The sequence below is a fragment of the Symsagittifera roscoffensis genome, chromosome 1 (assembly GCF_963678635.1).
Source record: "Symsagittifera roscoffensis chromosome 1, txSymRosc1.1, whole genome shotgun sequence".
Taxonomy (NCBI): domain Eukaryota; kingdom Metazoa; phylum Xenacoelomorpha; order Acoela; family Convolutidae; genus Symsagittifera; species Symsagittifera roscoffensis.
Genome location: NC_087062.1, coordinates 95,681,994 through 95,699,404, shown reverse-complemented (window position 1 = coordinate 95,699,404; position 17,411 = coordinate 95,681,994). Strand labels below are relative to the sequence as shown.

Below are 17,411 nucleotides of genomic sequence, written 5' to 3'. Positions count from 1 at the left end.
AACTGGGATATGATAACCGCTAGACCAACTGGGATTGTCCCAATAAAGTGAACGCCTAATTGGCACATTTTCTATTCAAAGATGAACTTGCACAAGTTTTCAACTATGGTCGATCCATGTAGTTTCTCAACATTTTGTGTTTGTGTATCCTATACAACTTCAAAGAACTCATTTGAGAGTAATAGTTATTCGGAAGAAAAAATCAATTTAAAAAAGTAATACATTTCCCAGTCCGGGAGTCCAACCCGGGCCTTGTGGGTGAAAGCCACAAATCCGAACTGCTAGACCAACTGGGATATGATCCTGAGTTCTTTTTTTGTCCCAATAAAGTGAACGCCTAATTGGCAAGTTTTGCTTTTCAAAGATGAAGTTCAACAATTTTTCTACTATCGCCAATCCATTTAATTTCTCAACGTTTTTGTGTTTGTGTATCCTATACAACTTCAAAGAACTCATTTGAGCGTAATATTTATTCGGAAGAAAAAATCAATATAAAAAAGTAATAGAATTCCCAGTCTGGGAGTCGAACCCGGGCCTTGTGGGTGAAAGCCACAAATCCTAACCGCTAGACCAACTGGGATATGATCCTGAGGCCTTATTTTTGTCCCAATAAAGTGAACGCCTAAATGGCACGTTTTCTATTCAAAAATGAACTTGCAAAAATTTTCTACTTTGATCGAGCCAGGTAGTTTCTTAACATTTTCTGTTCGTGTATCCTATACAACTTCAAAAAACACATTTGAGCGTAACAGTAATTTGGAAGAAAAAATCAATTTAAAAAAAGTAATAGATTTCGCAGTCCGGGAGTCGAACCCGGGCCTTTTGTGTGGAAGCCTCAAATCCTAACCTCTAGACCAACTGGGATATGAGCGTGAATCCTTATTTTTGTCCCAATAAAGTGAACGCCTATTTGGTACGTTTTGCTATTCAAAGATGAAGTTGCACAAGTTTTCAACTATGGTCGATCCTTGTAATTTCTCAACGTTTTTGTGTTCATGTGTCCTATACAACTTCAAAGAACTCATTTGAGAGTAATAGTTATTCGGAAGAAAAAGTCAATTTTAAAAAAGTAATAGATTTCCCAGTCCGGGAGTCCAACCCGGGCCTTGTGGGTGAAAGCCACAAATCCTAACTGCTAGACCAACTGGGATATGATCCTGAGTTATTATTTTTTCCCAATAAAGTGAACGCCTATTTGGTACGTTTTGCTATTCAAAGATGAACTTGCACAAGTTTTCAACTATGGTCGATCCATGTAGTTTCTCAACATTTTGTGTTTGTGTATCCTATACAACTTCAAAGAACTCATTTGAGAGTAATAGTTATTCGGAAGAAAAAGTCAATTTTAAAAAAGTAATAGATTTCCCAGTCCGGGAGTCCAACCCGGGCCTTGTGGGTGAAAGCCACAAATCCTAACTGCTAGACCAACTGGGATATGATCCTGAGTTATTATTTTTTCCCAATAAAGTGAACGCCTAATTGGCACGTTTTGCTATTCAAAGATGAAGTTTAACAAGTTTTCTACTATCGTCAATCCATTTAATTTCTCAACGTTTTTGTGTTCGTGTATCCTATACAACTTCAAAGAACTAATTTGAGAGTAAGAGTTATTCGGAAGAAAAAATCATTTTAAAAAGTAATAGATTTCCCAGTCCGGGAGTCGAACCCGGGCCTTGTGGGTGAAAGCCACAAATCCTAACCGCTAGACCAACTGGGATATGATCGTGAGTCCTTATTTTTGTCCCAATAAAGTGAACGCTTAATTGGTACGTTTTGCTATTCAAAGATGAAGTTGAACAAGTTTTCTACTATCGTCAATCCATTTAATTTCTCAACGTTTTTGTGTTCGTGTATCCTATACAAATTCAAAGAACTCATTTGAGCGTAATATTTATTCGGAAGAAAAATCAATTTGAAAGAACAAATAGATTTCCCAGTCCGGTAGTCGAACCCGGGCCTTGTGGGTGAAAGCCACAAATCCTAACCGCTAGACCAACTGGGATATGAGCGTGAATCCTTATTTTTGTCCCAATAAAGTGAACGCCTATTTGGTACGTTTTGCTATTCAAAGATGAAGTTGCACAAGTTTTCAACTATGGTCGATCCTTGTAATTTCTCAACGTTTTTGTGTTCATGTGTCCTATACAACTTCAAAGAACTCATTTGAGAGTAATAGTTATTCGGAAGAAAAAGTCAATTTTAAAAAAGTAATAGATTTCCCAGTCCGGGAGTCCAACCCGGGCCTTGTGGGTGAAAGCCACAAATCCTAACTGCTAGACCAACTGGGATATGATCCTGAGTTATTATTTTTTCCCAATAAAGTGAACGCCTATTTGGTACGTTTTGCTATTCAAAGATGAACTTGCACAAGTTTTCAACTATGGTCGATCCATGTAGTTTCTCAACATTTTGTGTTTGTGTATCCTATACAACTTCAAAGCACTCATTTGAGAGTAATAGTTATTCGGAAGAAAAAGTCAATTTTAAAAAAGTAATAGATTTCCCAGTCCGGGAGTCCAACCCGGGCCTTGTGGGTGAAAGCCACAAATCCTAACTGCTAGACCAACTGGGATATGATCCTGAGTTATTATTTTTTCCCAATAAAGTGAACGCCTAATTGGCACGTTTTGCTATTCAAAGATGAAGTTTAACAAGTTTTCTACTATCGTCAATCCATTTAATTTCTCAACGTTTTTGTGTTCGTGTATCCTATACAACTTCAAAGAACTAATTTGAGAGTAAGAGTTATTCGGAAGAAAAAATCATTTTAAAAAAGTAATAGATTTCCCAGTCCGGGAGTCGAACCCGGGCCTTGTGGGTGAAAACCACAAATCCTAACCGCTAGACCAACTGGGATATGATCGTGAGTCCTTATTTTTGTCCCAATAAAGTGAACGCCTAATTGGCACGTTTTCTATTCAAAGATGAACTTGCACAAGTTTTCAACTATGGTCGATCCATGTAGTTTCTCAACATTTTGTGTTTGTGTATCCTATACAACTTCAAAGAACTCATTTGAGAGTAATAGTTATTCGGAAGAAAAAATCAATGTAAAAAATTAATACATTTCCGAGTCCGGGAGTCCAACCCGGGCCTTGTGGGTGAAAGCCACAAATCCTAACTGCTAGACCAACTGGGATATGATCCTGAGTTCTTTTTTTGTCCCAATAAAGTGAACGCCTAATTGGCAAGTTTTGCTTTTCAAAGATGAAGTTGAACAATTTTTCTACTATCGCCAATCCATTTAATTTCTCAACGTTTTTGTGTTCGTGTATCCTATACAACTTCAAAGAACTCATTTGAGCGTAATATTTATTCGGAAGAAAAAATCAATATAAAAAAAGTAATAGATTTCCCAGTCTGGGAGTCGAACCCGGGCCTTGTGGGTGAAAGCCACAAATCCTAACCGCTAGACCAACTGGGATATGATCGTGAGGCCTTATTTTTGTCCCAATAAAGTGAACGCCTAAATGGCACGTTTTCTATTCAAAGATAAACTTGCAAAAATTTTCTACTATGATCGAGCCAGGTAGTTTCTTAACATTTTCTGTTCGTGTATCCTATACAACTTCAAAAAATCAATTGAGCATAATAGTTATCCGGAAAAAATCAATTTAAGAAAATATTAGCTTTCCCAGTCCGGGAGTCGAACCCGGTCCTTGTGGGTGAAAGCCAAAAGCCTAACCACTAGACCAACTGGGATACGCAACAGTGTTCTAGTTTTTGTCCCAATAAAGTGAACGCCTGATTGGCACGTTTTCCATTCAAAGATAAACACGCACAAGTTTTCAACTATGATCGATCCATGTAGCTTCTCAACATTTTGTGTTCGTGTATCCTATACAACTTCAAAAAACACATTTGAGCCTAATAGTAATTCGGAAGAAAAAATCAATTTAAAAAAGTGATATATTTCGAAGTCCGGGCGTCGAACACCGGCCTCGTGGGTGGAAGCCACAAATCCTATCCTCTAGACCAACTTGGATATGATTGTGAGTCCTTATTTTTGTCCCAATAAAGTGAACGCCTAATTGGCACGTTTTGCTATTCAAAGATGAAGTTTAACAAGTTTTATACTATCGTCAATCCATTTAATTTCTCAACGTTTTTGTGTTCGTGTATCCTATAAAACTTCAAAGAACTAATTTGAGAGTAAGAGTTATTCGGAAGAAAAAATCAATTTAAAAAAGTAATAGATTTCCCAGTCCGGGAGTCGAACCCGGGCCTTGTGGGTGAAAGCCACAAATCCTAACCGCTAGACCAACTGGGATATGATCTTGAGTCCTTATTTTTGCCCCAATAAAGTGAACGCCTAAATGGCACGTTTTCTATTCAAAGATGAACTTGCAAAAGTTTTCTACTATGATCGAGCCAGGTAGCTTCTTAACATTTTCTGTTCGTGTATCCTATACAACTTCAAAAAATCAATTGAGCATAATAGTTATCTGGAAAAAATCAATTTAAAAAAATACTAGCTTTCCCAGTCCGGGAGTCGAACCCGGTCCTTGTGGGCGAAAGCCGAAATCCTAACCACTACACCAACTGGGATACGGAACAGTGTTCTAGTTTTTGTCCCAATAAAGTGAACGCCTGATTGGCACGTTTTTCCATTCAAAGATAAACATGCACAAGTTTTCAACTATGATCGATCCATGTAGCTTCTCAACATTTTGTGTTCGTGTATCCTATACAACTTCAAAAAACACATTCGAGCGTAATAGTAATTCGGAAGAAAAAATCAATTTAAAAAAAGTGATAGGTTTCGCAGTCCGGGGCGTCGAACACGGGCCTTGTGGGTGGTGGAAGCCACAACTCCTAACCTCTAGACCAACTTGGATATGATTGTGAGTCCTTATTTTTGTCCCAATAAAGTCAACGCCTAATTGGCACGTTTTCTATTAAAGATGAACTTGCACAAGTTTTCATTTATGGTCGATCCATGTAGTTTCTCAACATTTTGTGTTTGTGTATCCTATACAACTTCAAAGATTTCATTTGAGAGTAATAGTTATTCGGAAGAAAAAATCAATTTAAAAAGTAATAGATTTGCCAGTCCGGGAGTCCAACCCGGGCCTTGTGGGTGAAAGCCACAAATCCTAACCGCTAGACCAACTGGGATATGATCCTGAGTTCTTTTTTTGTCCCAATAAAGTGAACGCCTAATTGGCAAGTTTTGCTATTCAAAGATGAAGTTGAACAAGTTTTCTACTATCGTCAATCCATTTAATTTCTCAACGTTTTTGTGTTCGTGTATCCTATACAACTTCAAAGAACTAATTTGAGAGTAAGAATTATTCGGAAGAAAAAATCAATTTAAAAAAGTAATAGATTTCCCAGTCCGGGAGGCGAACCCGGGCCTTATGGGTGAAAGCCACAAATCCTAACCGCTAGACTAACTGGGATATGATCGTGAGGCCTTATTTTTGTCCCAATAAAGTGACCGCCTAATTGGCACGTTTTCTATTCAAAGATGAACTTGCACAAGTTTTCATTTATGGTCGATCCATGTAGTTTCTCAACATTTTGTGTTTGTGTATCCTATGCATAATAGTTATCCGGAAAAAATCAATTTAAAAAATACTAGCTTTCCCAGTCCGGGAGTCGAACACGGTCCTTGTGGGTGAAAGCCAAAATCCTAACCACTAGACCAACTGGGATACGCAACAGTGTTCTAGTTTTTGTCCCAATAAAGTGAACGCCTGATTGGCACGTTTTTCCATTCAAAGATAAACACGCACAAGTTTTCAACTATGATCGATCCATGTAGCTTATCAACATTTTGTGTTCGTGTATCCTATACAACTTCAAAAAACACATTTGAGCGTAATAGTAATTCGGAAGAAAAAATCAATTTAAAAAAAGTGATAGATTTCGCAGTCCGGGCGTCGAACACGGGCCTTGTGGGTGGAAGCCACAAATCCTAACCGCTAGGCCAACTTGTGTATCCTATGCATACTAGTTACCCGGAAAAAATCAATTTAAAAAATACTAGCTTTCCCAGTCCGGGAGTCGAACCCGGTCCTTGTGGGTGAAAGCCAAAATCCTAACCACTAGACCAACTGGGATACGCAACAGTGTTCTAGTTTTTGTCCCAATAAAGTGAACGCCTCATTGGCACGTTTTTCCATTCAAAGATAAACACGCACAAATTTTTTTGAACTATGATCGATCCATGTAGCTTGTCAACGTTTTTGTGTTCGTGTATCCTATACAACTTCAAAGAACTCATTTGAGCGTAATCTTTATTCGGAAGAAAAAATCAATTTAAAAAAAGTAATAGATTTCGCAGTCCGGGCGTCGAACACGGGCCTTGTGGGTGAAAGCCACAAATTCTAACCTCTAGACCAACTGGGATATGATCGTGAGTCCTTATTTTCGTCCCAATAAAGTGAACGCCTAATTGGCACGTTTTCTATTCAAAGATGAACTTGCACAAGTTTTTATTTATGATCGATCCAGGTAGTTTCTCAACATTTTGTGTTTGTGTATCCTATACAACTTCAAAGAACTCATTTGAGAGTAATAGTTATTCGGAAGAAAAAATCAATTTAAAAAAGTAATAGATTTCCCAGTCCGGGAGTCCAACCCGGGCCTTGTTGGTGAAAGCCACAAATCCTAACCGCTAGACCAACTGGGATATGATCCAGAGTTCTTTTTTTGTCCCAATAAATAGAACGCCTAATTGGCAAGTTTTGCTATTCAAAGATGAAGTTGAACAAGTTTTCTACTATCGTCAATCCATTTAATTTCTCAACGTTTTTGTGTTCGTATATCCTATACAACTTCAAAGAACTCATTTGAGCGGAATATTTATTCGGAAGAAAAAATCATTTTTAAAAAAGTAATAGATTTCCCAGTCCGGGAGTCGAACCCGGGCCTTGTGGGTGAAATCCACAAATCCTAACCGCTAGACCAACTGGGATATGATCGTGAGTACTTATTTTTGTCCCAATAAAGTGAACGCCTGATTGGCACGTTTTTCCATTCAAAGATAAACACGCACAAGTTTTCAAATATGATCGATCCATGTAGTTTCTCAGCATTTTGTGTTCGTGTGTCCTATACAACTTCAAAAAACACATTTGAGCGTAATAGTAATTGGAAGAAAAAATCAATCTAAAAAAAGTAATAGATTTCGCAGTCCGGGAGTCGAACCCGGGCCTTGTGGGTGGAAGTCACAAATCCTAACCTCTAGACCAACTGGGATATGATCTTGACACCTTATTTTTGTCCCAATAAAGTGAACGTCTAATTGGCACGTTTTCTATTCAAAGATGAACTTGCACAAGTTTTCAACTATGGTCGATCCATGCAGTTTCTCAACATTTTGTGTTTGTGTATCCTATACAACTTCAAAGAACTCATTTGAGAGTAATAGTTATTCGGAAGAAAAAATCAATTTAAAAAAAATAGATTTCCCAGTCCGGGAGTCGAACCCGGGCCTTGTGGGTGAAAGCCACAACTCCTAACCGCTAGACCAACTGGGATATGATCGTGAGTCCTTATTTTTGTCCCAATAAAGTGAACGCCTAAATGGCACGTTTTCTATTCAAAGATGAACTTGCAAAAATTTTCTATTATGATCGAGCCAAGTAGTTTCTTAACATATTCTGTTCGTGTATCCTATACAACTTCAAAAAATCAATTGAGCATAATAGTTATCCGGAAAAAATCAATTTAAAAAATAACTAGCTTTCCCAGTCCGGGAGTCGAACCCGGTCCTTGTGGGTGAAAGCCAAAATCCTAACCACTAGACTAACTGGGATATGCAACCGTGTTCTAGTTTTTGTCCAAATAAAGTGAACGCCTGAATGGCACGTTTTTTCCAATCAAAGATAAACACGCACAAGTTTTCAACTATGATCGATCCATGCAGTTTCTCAACATTTTGTGTTTGTGTATCCTATACAACTTCAAAGAACTCATTTGAGAGTAATAGTTATTCGGAAGAAAAAATCAATTTAAAAAAATAGATTTCCCAGTCCGGGAGTCGAACCCGGGCCTTGTGGGTGAAAGCCACAAATCCTAACCGCTAGACCAACTGGGATATGCTCGTGAGTCCTTATTTTTGTCCCAATAAAGTGAACGTCTAATTGGCACGTTTTCTATTCAAAGATGAACTTGCACAAGTTTTCAACTATGGTCGATCCATGCAGTTTCTCAACATTTTGTGTTTGTGTATCCTATACAACTTCAAAGAACTCATTTGAGAGTAATAGTTATTCGGAAGAAAAAATCAATTAAAAAAAATAGATTTCCCAGTCCGGGAGTCGAACCCGGGCCTTGTGGGTGAAAGCCACAAATCCTAACCGCTAGACCAACTGGGAAATGATCGTGAGTCGTTATTTTTGTCCCAATAAAGTGAACGCCTGAATGGCACGTTTTCTATTCAAAGATGAACTTGCAAAATTTTTTTTGTATTATGATCGAGCCAAGTAGTTTCTTAACATATTCTGTTCGTGTATCCTATACAACTTCAAAAAATCAATTGAGCATAATAGTTATCCGGAAAAAATCAATTTAAAAAATAACTAGCTTTCACAGTCCGGGAGTCGAACCCGGTCCTTGTGGGTGAAAGCCAAAATCCTAACCACTAGACTAACTGGAATATGCAACCATGTTCTAGTTTTTGTCCAGGTAAAGTGAACGCCTGATTGGCACGTTTTTTCCATTCAAAGATAAACACGCACAAGTTTTCAACTATGATCGATCCATGTAGTTTCTCAACATTTTGTGTTCGTGTATCCTACACAACTTCAAAAAACACATTTGAGCGTAATAGTAATTCGGAAGAAAAAATCAATTTAAAAAAGGAATAGATTTCGCAGTCCAGGAGTCGAACCCGCGCCTTGTGGGTGAAAGTCACAAATCCTAACCTCCAGACCAACTGGGATATGATCGTGAATCCTTATTTTGGTCCCAATAAAGTGAACGCCTAATTGGTAAGTTTTGCTATTCAAAGATGAAGTTGAACAAGTTTTCTACTATCGTCAATCCATTTAATTTCTCAACGTTTTTGTGTTCGTGTATCCTATACAACTTCAAAGAACTCATTTGAGCGTAATATTTATTCGGAAGAAAAAATCAATTTAAAAAAAGTAATAGATTTCCCAGTCCGGGATTCGAACCCGGACCTTGTGGGTGAAAGCCACAAATCCTAACCGCTAGACCAACTGGGATATGATCGTTAGTCTTTTTTTGTCCCAATTAAGTGAACGCCTAAATGGCACGTTTTCTATTCAAATATGAACTTTAAAAAATTTTCTACTACGATCGAGCCTGGTAGTTTCTTAACATTTTCTGTTCGTGTATCCTAGACAACTTCAAAAAATCAATTGAGCATAATAGTTATCCGGAAAAAATCAATTGAAAAAAATACTATCTTTCCCAGTCCGGGAGTGGAATCCGGTCCTTGTGGGTGAAAGCCAAAATCCTAACCACTAGACGAACTGGGATATGCAATTGTGATCTAGTTTTTGTCCCAATAAAGTGAACGCCTGATTGGCACGTTTTTCCATTCAGAGATAAACACGCACAAGTTTTCAACTATGATCGATCCATGTAGTTTCTCAACATTTTGTGTTTGTGTGTCCTATACAACTTCAAAAAACACATTTGAGCGTAATAGTTATTCGGAAGAAAAAATCAATTTAAAAAAAGAAATAGATTTCCCAGTCCGGGAGTCGAACCCGGGCCTTGTGGGTGAAAGCCAAAAATCCTAACCGCTAGACCAACTGGGATATGATCGTGAGTCCTTATTTTTGTCCCAATAAAGTGAACGCCTAAATGGCACGTTTTCTATTCAAAGATGAACTTGCAAAAATTTTCTACTCTGATCGAGCCAAGTAGTTTCTTAACATTTTCTGTTCGTGTATCCTATACAACTTCAAAAAATCAATTGAGCATAATAGTTATCCGGAAAAAATCAATTTAAAAAAATACTAGCTTTCCCAGACCGGAAGTCGAACCCGGTCCTTGTGGGTGAAAGCCAAAATCTTTACCACTAGACCAACTGGGATATGCAACCGTGTTCTAGTTTTTGTCCCAATACAGTGAACGCCTGATTGGCACGTTTTTCCATTCAAAGATAAACACGCACAAGTTTTCAACTATGATCGATCCATGTAGTTTCTCAACATTTTGTGTTTGTGTGTCCTATACAACTTCAAAAAACACATTTGAGCGTAATAGTAATTCGGAAGAAAAAATCAATTTAAAAAAAGTAATAGATTTCCCAGTCCGGGAGTCGAACCCAGGCCTTGTGGGTGAAAGTCACTAATCCTAACCTCTAGACCAACTGGGATACGATCTTGACTCCTTATTTTTGTCCCAATAAAGTGAACGCCTAATTGGCAAGTTTTGCTATTCAAAGATGAAGTTGAACAAGTTTTCTACTATCGTCAATCCATTTTATTTCTCAACGTTTGTGTGTTCGTGTATCCTATACAACTTCAAAGAACTCATTTGAGCGTAATATTTATTCGGAAGAAAAAATCAATTTAAAAAAAGTAATAGATTTCCCAGTCCGGGAGTCGAACCCGGGCCTTGTGGGTGAAAGCCACAAATCCTAACCGCTAGACCAACTGGGATATGATCGTGAGTCTTTATTTTTGTCACAATAAAGTGAACGCCTAAATGGCACGTTTTCTATTCAAAGATGAACTTTTAAAAATTTTCTACTACGATCGAGCCAGGTAGTTTCTTAACATTTTCTGTTCGTCTACCCTATACAACTTCAAAAAATCAATTGAGCATAATAGTTATCCGGAAAAAATCAATTTAAATAAATACTAGCTTTCCCAGTCCGCGAGTGGAATCCGGTGCTTGTGGGTGAAAGCCAAAATCCTAACCACTAGACCAACTGGGATATGCAATTGTGTTCTAGTTTTTGTCCCAATAAAGTGAACGCCTGATTGGCACGTTTTTCCATTCAAAGATAAACACGCTAAAGTTTTCAACTATGATCGATCCATGTAGTTTCTCAACGTTTTGTGTTCGTGTGTCCTATACAACATCACAAAACACATTTGAGCGTAATAGTAATTCGGAAGAAAAAATCAATATAAAAAAGTAATAGATTTTGCAGTCCGGGAGTCGAACCCGGGCCTTGTGGGTGAAAGCCACAAATCCTAACCTCTAGACCAACTGGGATATGCTCTTGACTCTTTATTTTTGTCCCAATAAAGTGAACGCCTAATTGGCACGTTTTCTATTAAAGATTAACTTGCACAAGTTTTCAACTATGGTCGATCCATGTAGTTTCTCAACATTTTGTGTTTGTGTATCCTATTCAACTTCAAAGAACTCATTTGAGCGTAATATTTATTCGGAAGAAAAAATCAATATAAAAAAAGTAATAGATTTCCCAGTCCGGGAGTCGAACCCAGGCCTTGTGGGTGAAAGTCACTAATCCTAACCTCTAGACCAACTGGGATATGATCGTGAGTCCTTATTTTTGTCCCAATAAAGTGAACGCCTAAATGGCACGTTTTCTATTCAAAGATGAACTTGCAAAAAATTTCCACTATGATCGAGCAAAGTAGTTTCTTAACATTTTCTGTTCGTGTATCCTATACAACTTCAAAAAATCAATTGAGCATAATAAATATCCGGAAAAAATCAATTAAAAAAAATAGCTTTACCAGTCCGGGAGTCGAACCCGGTCCTTGTGGGTGAAAGCCAAAATCCTAACCACTAGACCAACTGGGATATGCAACCGTGTTCTAGTTTTTGTCCAAATGAAGTGAACGCCTGATTGGCACGTTTTTCCATTCAAAGATAAACACGCACAAGTTTTCAACTATGATCGATCCATGTAGGCATATTACTGTTATCTGTATTTTTTTCGAATACAATGAGCGCCTAATTGGCACGTTTTTCTGTTTGAAGATAAACACGCACAATTTTCTGCCCTGATCGATTCATGAAGTTTTTCAACAATTTAAGTTCTTGTAACCTATTCAACTTCAAAGAGATCTTAAAGAACTCAATTGAGCGTAATAGTTAATAGGAAGAAAAAATCAATTGAAAAATTAATAGATCCAGTACGGGAGTCGAACTCGGGCCTTGTGGGTGAGAGCTACAAATCCTGACCGCTAGACCAACTGGGATATAAAGTTATCTGTTTTTTTTTCGAATACAGTGAGCGCCTAATTGGCACGTTTTTCTATTTGAAGATAAACACGCACAAGTTTTCTGCTCTGATCGATTCATGAAGTTTTTCAACAATTTAAGTTCTTGAAACCTATATAACTTCAAAGAAATCTTTAAGAACTCAATTGAGCGTAATAGTTAATAGGAAGAAAAAATCAATTGAAAAATGATTAGATTCCCCAGTCCGGGAGTCGAACTCGGGCCTTGTGGTTGAGAGCCACAAATCCTGAACGCTAGACCAACTGGCATATTACTGTTATCTGTATTTTTTTCGAATACAATGAGCGCCTAATTGGCACGTTTTTCTGTTTGAAGATAAACACGCACAAGTTTTCTGCTCTGATCGATTCATGAATTTTTTCAACAATTTAAGTTCTTGTATCCTATACAACTTCAAAGAACTCTCAAAGTACTCAATTGAGCGTAAGAGCTAATAGGAAAAAGAAATTAATTTTTTTTTTATAGATTCCCCATTCCGGGAGTCGAACCCGTGTCATGTTAGTGAAGCCACAAATCCTAACCGCTAGACCAACTGCAATGTCAAATTTAAATGTGGTTGTTTTTTCGAATACAATGAGCGCCTAATTGGCACGTTTTTCTGTCTGAAGATAAACACGCACAAGTTTTCTGCTCTGATCGATTCATGAAGTTTTTCAACAATTTAAGTTCTTGAAACCTATATAACTTCAAAGAGATCTTAAAGAACTCAGTTGAGCGTAACAGTTAATAGGAAGAAAAAATCAATTGAAAAATTAATAGATTTCCCAGTCCGGGAGTCGAACTCGTGCCTTGTGGGTGAAAGCTACAAATTCTGACCGCTAGACCAACTGGGATATTACTGTTATCTGTATTTTTTTCGAATACAGTGAGCGCCTACTTGGCACGTTTTTCTATTTGAAGATAAACACGCACAAGTTTTCTGCTCTGATCGATTCATGAAGTTTTTCAACAATTTAAGTTCTTGTAACCTAAACAAATTCGAAGAAATCTTAAAGAACTCAATTGAGCGTAATAGTTAATAGGAAGAAAAAATTAATTGAAAAATGAATAGATTTCCCAGTCCGGGAGTCGAACTCGGGCCTTGTGGTTGAGAGTCACAAATCCTGACCGCTAGACCAACTGGGATGTCAATGTTAGATGTATTTTTTTTTCGAATTAAGTGAGCGCCTTAATGGCACGTTTTTCTATTTGAAGATAAACACGCACAAGTTTTCTGCTCTGACCGATTCATGAAGTTTTTCAACAATTTAAGTTCTTGTAACCTATACAACTTAAAGGAAAAATCTTAAAGAACTCAATTGAGCGTAATAGTTAATAGGAAAAAAAATTAATTGAAAAATGAATAGATTTCCCAGTCCGGGAGTCAAACTCGGGCCTTGTGTTTGAGAGTCACAAATCCTGACAGCTAGACCAACTGGGATGTCAATGTTAGCTGTATTTTTTTTCGAATTAAGTGAGCGCCTTAATGGCACGTTTTTCTATTTGAATAAAAACACGCACAAGTTTTCTGCTCTGATCGATCCAAGAAGTTTTGCAACATTTTAAGTTCTTGTATCCTATACAACTTCAAAGAACTCTCAAAGTACTCAATTGAGCGTAATAGCTAATAAGAAAAAGAAATTAATTTTAATTTTTTTATAGGTGACCCATTCCGGGAGTCGAACCCGTGTCATGTTAGTGAAGCCACAAATCCTAACCGCTAGACCAACTGCAATATCAAGGTCAAATGTGATTTTTTTCGAATGCAATGAGCGCCTAATTGGCACGTTTTTCATTTTGAAGATAAACACGCACAAGTTTTCTGCCCTGATCGATTCATGAAGTTTTTCAACAATTTAAGTTATTGTAACCTATACAGCTTCAAAGAGATCTTAAAGAACTCAATTGAGCGTAATAGTTAATAGGAAGAAAAAATCAATTGAAACATTAATAGATTTCCCAGTCCGGGAGTCGAACTCGGGCCTTGTGGGTGTGATCTACAGGGTGTGATCTACAAATCCTGACCGCTAGACCAACTTGGATTTTAGTTTTATCTGTATTTTTTTTTCGAATACAGTGAGCGCTTAATTGGCACGTTTTTCTGTTTGAAGATAAACACACACAAGTTTTCTGCCCTGATCGATTCATGAAGTTTTCAACAATTTAAGTTTTTGTAACCTATACAACTTCAAAGAGATCTAAAAAACTCAATTGAGCGTAATAGTTAATAGGAAGAAAAAATCAATTGAAAAGTTAATAGATTTCCCAGTCCGGGAGTCGAACTCAGGCCTTGTGGGTCGGAGCCACAAAACCTGACCGCTAGACCAACTGGGATATTAATGTTAGCTGTATTTTTTTTCGAGTTAAGTGAGCGCCTTAATGGCACGTTTTTTCTATTTGAAGATAAACACGCACAAGTTTTTTGCTCTGATCGATCCAAGAAGTTTTGCAACATTTTAAATTCTTGTATCCTATACAACTTCACAGAAATCTTAATGAACTCAATTGAGCGTATTAGTTAATAGGAAGAGAAAATCAATTGAAAAATGAATAGATTTCCCAGTCCGGGAGTCGAACCCGGGCCTTGTGGGTGAGAGCCAGAAATCCTGACCGCTAGACCAACTGGGATGTCCATGTTAGTTATATTTTTTCGAATTAAGTGAGCGCCTTAATGGCACGTTTTTTCTATTTGAAGATAAACACGCACAAGTTTTTTGCTCTGATCGATCCAAGAAGTTTTGCACCCTTTCAAATTCTTGTATCCTATACAACTTCAAAGAACTCTCAAAGAGCTCAATTGAGCGTAATAGCTAATAGGAAAAAGAAATTAATTTTAATTTTTTTAAACAATTTCCCATTCCGGGAGTCGAACCCGTGTCTTGTTAGTGAAGCCACAGATCCTAACCGCTAGACCAAGTGCAATATCAAGGTTAAATGTGATTTTTTTTAATACAGTGAGCGCCTAATTGGCACGATTTTCTATTTGAAGATAAACACGCACAAGTTTTCTGCCCTGAACGATTCATGAAGTTTTTCAGCAATTTAGGTTCTTGTAACCTATACAACTTCAAAGAAATCTTAAAGAACTCAATTGAGCGTAATAGTTAACAGGAAGAAAAAATCAATTGAAAAATTAATAGATTTCTCAGTCCGGGAGTCGAACCCGGGCCTTGTGGGTGAGAGCCACAAATCCTGATCGCTAGACCAACTGGGATATTAATGTTATCTGTATTTTTTTTTCGAACACAGTGAGCGCCTTAATGGCACGTTTTTCTATTTGAAGATAAACACGCACAAGTTTTCTGCACTGATCGATCCAAGAAGTTTTGCAACATTTCAAGTTCTTGTAACCTAAACAGCTTCAAATAGATCTTAAAGAACTCAATTGAGCGTAATAGTTAATAGGAAGAAAAAATCAATTGAAAAATTAATAGATTTCCCAATCCGCGAGACGAACCCTAGCCTTGTGGGTGAGAGCCACAAATCCTGACCGCTAGACCAACTGGGATACCAATTTTATCTGTATTTTTTTTCGAATATTGTGAGCGCATTAATGGCACCTTTTTCTATTTGAAGATAAACACGCACAAGTTTTCTGCTCTGATCGATCCAAAAAACTTTGCAACATTTTAAGTCATTGTATCCTATACAACTTGAGAGAACTCTCAAAGAACTCAATTGAGCGTAAGAGTTAAAATGAAAAAAAAAATTATTTCATTTTTTTTTAGATTTCCCATTTTGGGAGTCGAACCCGTGTCTTGCTAGTAAAGCCACAAATCCTAACCGCTAGACCAACTGCAATATCATGCTGAAATGTGATTTTTTTCGAATATGTGAGCGCCTAATTGGCACATTTTTCTGTTTGAAGATAATCACGCACAAGTTTTTGCTCTGATCGATTCATGAAGTTTTTCAACATTTTAAGTTCTTGTAACCTATACAGCTTCAAAGAAATCTTAAAGAACTCAATTGAGCGTAATAGTTAATAGGAAGAAAAAATCATTTGAAAAATTAATAGATTCACCAGTCCGGGAGTCGAACCCGGGCCTTGTGGGTATCCGCCACATATCCTGACCGCTAGACCAACTGGGATATTAATATTATCTGTAATTTTTAGAATAAAGTGAGCGCCTTTATGGCACGTTTTTCTATTTGGAGATAAACACGCACAAGTTTTCTGCTCTGATCGATCCAAGAAGTTTTGCAACATTTTAAGTTCTTGGATCCTATACAACTTCAAAGAACTCTCAAAGAGCTCAATTGAGCGAAATAGCTAATAGGAAAAAGAAATTAATTTTTTTTTTTTATAGATTTCCCATTCCGGGAGTCGAACCCGTGTCTTGTTTGTGAAGCCACAGATCCTAACTGCTAGACCAAGTGCAATAGCAAGGTTAAATGTGATTTTTTTTCGAATACAGTGAGCGCTTAATTGGCACGTGTTTCTGTTTGAAGATAAAGTTTTCTGCTCTGATCGTTCCATGAAGTTTTTCAACATTTTAAGTTCTTGTAACCTATACAACTTCAAAGAACTCTCAAAGTACTCAATTGAGCGTAATAGCTAATAGGAAAAAGAAATTATTTTTTTTTTACAGATTTCCCATTCCGGGAGTCGAACCCGTGTCATGTTAGTGAAGCCACAAATCCTAACCGAATACAATGAGCGCCTAATTGACACGTTTTTCTGTTTGAAGATAAACACGCACAAGTTTTCTGCCCTGATCGATTCATGAAGTTTTTCAACAATTTAAGTTCTTGTAACCTATACAACTTCAAAGAGATCTTAAAGAACTCAATTGAGCGTAATAGTTAATAGGAAGAAAAAATCAATTGAAAAATTAATAGATCTAGTCCGGGAGTCGAACTCGGTCCTTGTGGGTGAGAGCTACAAATCCTGACAGCTACACCAACTGGGATAATAATGTTATCTGTTTTTTTTTCGAATACAGTGAGCGCCGAATTGGCACGTTTTTCTATTTGAAGATAAATACGCACAAGTTTTCTGCTCTGATCGATTCATGAAGTTTTCAACAATTTAAGTTCTTGTAACCTATACAACTTCAAAGAAATCTTAAAGAACTCAATTGAGCGTAATAGTTAATAGGAAGAAAAAATCAATTGAAAATTGAATAGATTCCCCAGTCCGGGAGTCGAACTCGGGCCTCGTGGTTGAGAGTCAGAAATCCTGACCTCTAGACCAACTGTGATAAACATATTATCTGTTTTTTTTCGAATACAATAAGCGCCTAATTGGCACGTATTTCTGTTTGAAGATAAACACG

General features: G+C 37.3%; 1 protein-coding gene and 29 non-coding genes across 30 annotated transcripts in view; 1 reads left to right on the top strand and 29 right to left on the bottom strand.

The window, feature by feature from the left end:
• The window catches only part of LOC134857265 (serine dehydratase-like), a 260,322-nt gene that overhangs the window by 53,151 nt on the left and 189,760 nt on the right, over positions 1-17,411 (top strand). The gene's annotated exons all lie outside the window — the stretch shown is intronic.
• Positions 509-580, bottom strand: Trnae-uuc (transfer RNA glutamic acid (anticodon UUC)). Its single transcript has one exon. It is a non-coding gene; the product is annotated as a tRNA-Glu (tRNA).
• Trnae-uuc (transfer RNA glutamic acid (anticodon UUC)) lies at positions 1,079-1,150 on the bottom strand. The gene has a single exon. It is a non-coding gene; the product is annotated as a tRNA-Glu (tRNA).
• On the bottom strand, positions 1,363-1,434 carry Trnae-uuc (transfer RNA glutamic acid (anticodon UUC)). Its single transcript has one exon. It is a non-coding gene; the product is annotated as a tRNA-Glu (tRNA).
• Positions 1,646-1,717, bottom strand: Trnae-uuc (transfer RNA glutamic acid (anticodon UUC)). Its single transcript has one exon. It is a non-coding gene; the product is annotated as a tRNA-Glu (tRNA).
• Positions 1,931-2,002, bottom strand: Trnae-uuc (transfer RNA glutamic acid (anticodon UUC)). Its single transcript has one exon. It is a non-coding gene; the product is annotated as a tRNA-Glu (tRNA).
• On the bottom strand, positions 2,217-2,288 carry Trnae-uuc (transfer RNA glutamic acid (anticodon UUC)). Its single transcript has one exon. It is a non-coding gene; the product is annotated as a tRNA-Glu (tRNA).
• Positions 2,501-2,572, bottom strand: Trnae-uuc (transfer RNA glutamic acid (anticodon UUC)). Its single transcript has one exon. It is a non-coding gene; the product is annotated as a tRNA-Glu (tRNA).
• Trnae-uuc (transfer RNA glutamic acid (anticodon UUC)) lies at positions 2,785-2,856 on the bottom strand. Its single transcript has one exon. It is a non-coding gene; the product is annotated as a tRNA-Glu (tRNA).
• On the bottom strand, positions 3,353-3,424 carry Trnae-uuc (transfer RNA glutamic acid (anticodon UUC)). The gene has a single exon. It is a non-coding gene; the product is annotated as a tRNA-Glu (tRNA).
• On the bottom strand, positions 3,632-3,702 carry Trnae-uuc (transfer RNA glutamic acid (anticodon UUC)). The gene has a single exon. It is a non-coding gene; the product is annotated as a tRNA-Glu (tRNA).
• On the bottom strand, positions 4,199-4,270 carry Trnae-uuc (transfer RNA glutamic acid (anticodon UUC)). The gene has a single exon. It is a non-coding gene; the product is annotated as a tRNA-Glu (tRNA).
• Trnae-uuc (transfer RNA glutamic acid (anticodon UUC)) lies at positions 5,047-5,118 on the bottom strand. Its single transcript has one exon. It is a non-coding gene; the product is annotated as a tRNA-Glu (tRNA).
• Trnae-uuc (transfer RNA glutamic acid (anticodon UUC)) lies at positions 5,331-5,402 on the bottom strand. The gene has a single exon. It is a non-coding gene; the product is annotated as a tRNA-Glu (tRNA).
• Positions 5,995-6,065, bottom strand: Trnae-uuc (transfer RNA glutamic acid (anticodon UUC)). The gene has a single exon. It is a non-coding gene; the product is annotated as a tRNA-Glu (tRNA).
• On the bottom strand, positions 6,566-6,637 carry Trnae-uuc (transfer RNA glutamic acid (anticodon UUC)). Its single transcript has one exon. It is a non-coding gene; the product is annotated as a tRNA-Glu (tRNA).
• Trnae-uuc (transfer RNA glutamic acid (anticodon UUC)) lies at positions 6,851-6,922 on the bottom strand. The gene has a single exon. It is a non-coding gene; the product is annotated as a tRNA-Glu (tRNA).
• Trnag-ucc (transfer RNA glycine (anticodon UCC)) lies at positions 7,135-7,206 on the bottom strand. Its single transcript has one exon. It is a non-coding gene; the product is annotated as a tRNA-Gly (tRNA).
• Trnae-uuc (transfer RNA glutamic acid (anticodon UUC)) lies at positions 7,416-7,487 on the bottom strand. The gene has a single exon. It is a non-coding gene; the product is annotated as a tRNA-Glu (tRNA).
• Trnae-uuc (transfer RNA glutamic acid (anticodon UUC)) lies at positions 7,695-7,765 on the bottom strand. The gene has a single exon. It is a non-coding gene; the product is annotated as a tRNA-Glu (tRNA).
• Trnae-uuc (transfer RNA glutamic acid (anticodon UUC)) lies at positions 7,976-8,047 on the bottom strand. The gene has a single exon. It is a non-coding gene; the product is annotated as a tRNA-Glu (tRNA).
• Trnae-uuc (transfer RNA glutamic acid (anticodon UUC)) lies at positions 8,256-8,327 on the bottom strand. The gene has a single exon. It is a non-coding gene; the product is annotated as a tRNA-Glu (tRNA).
• On the bottom strand, positions 9,108-9,179 carry Trnae-uuc (transfer RNA glutamic acid (anticodon UUC)). The gene has a single exon. It is a non-coding gene; the product is annotated as a tRNA-Glu (tRNA).
• On the bottom strand, positions 9,669-9,740 carry Trnae-uuc (transfer RNA glutamic acid (anticodon UUC)). Its single transcript has one exon. It is a non-coding gene; the product is annotated as a tRNA-Glu (tRNA).
• On the bottom strand, positions 10,518-10,589 carry Trnae-uuc (transfer RNA glutamic acid (anticodon UUC)). The gene has a single exon. It is a non-coding gene; the product is annotated as a tRNA-Glu (tRNA).
• Trnae-uuc (transfer RNA glutamic acid (anticodon UUC)) lies at positions 11,080-11,151 on the bottom strand. The gene has a single exon. It is a non-coding gene; the product is annotated as a tRNA-Glu (tRNA).
• Positions 13,207-13,278, bottom strand: Trnae-cuc (transfer RNA glutamic acid (anticodon CUC)). The gene has a single exon. It is a non-coding gene; the product is annotated as a tRNA-Glu (tRNA).
• On the bottom strand, positions 14,689-14,760 carry Trnae-cuc (transfer RNA glutamic acid (anticodon CUC)). Its single transcript has one exon. It is a non-coding gene; the product is annotated as a tRNA-Glu (tRNA).
• Trnae-cuc (transfer RNA glutamic acid (anticodon CUC)) lies at positions 15,275-15,346 on the bottom strand. The gene has a single exon. It is a non-coding gene; the product is annotated as a tRNA-Glu (tRNA).
• Positions 16,152-16,224, bottom strand: Trnai-gau (transfer RNA isoleucine (anticodon GAU)). The gene has a single exon. It is a non-coding gene; the product is annotated as a tRNA-Ile (tRNA).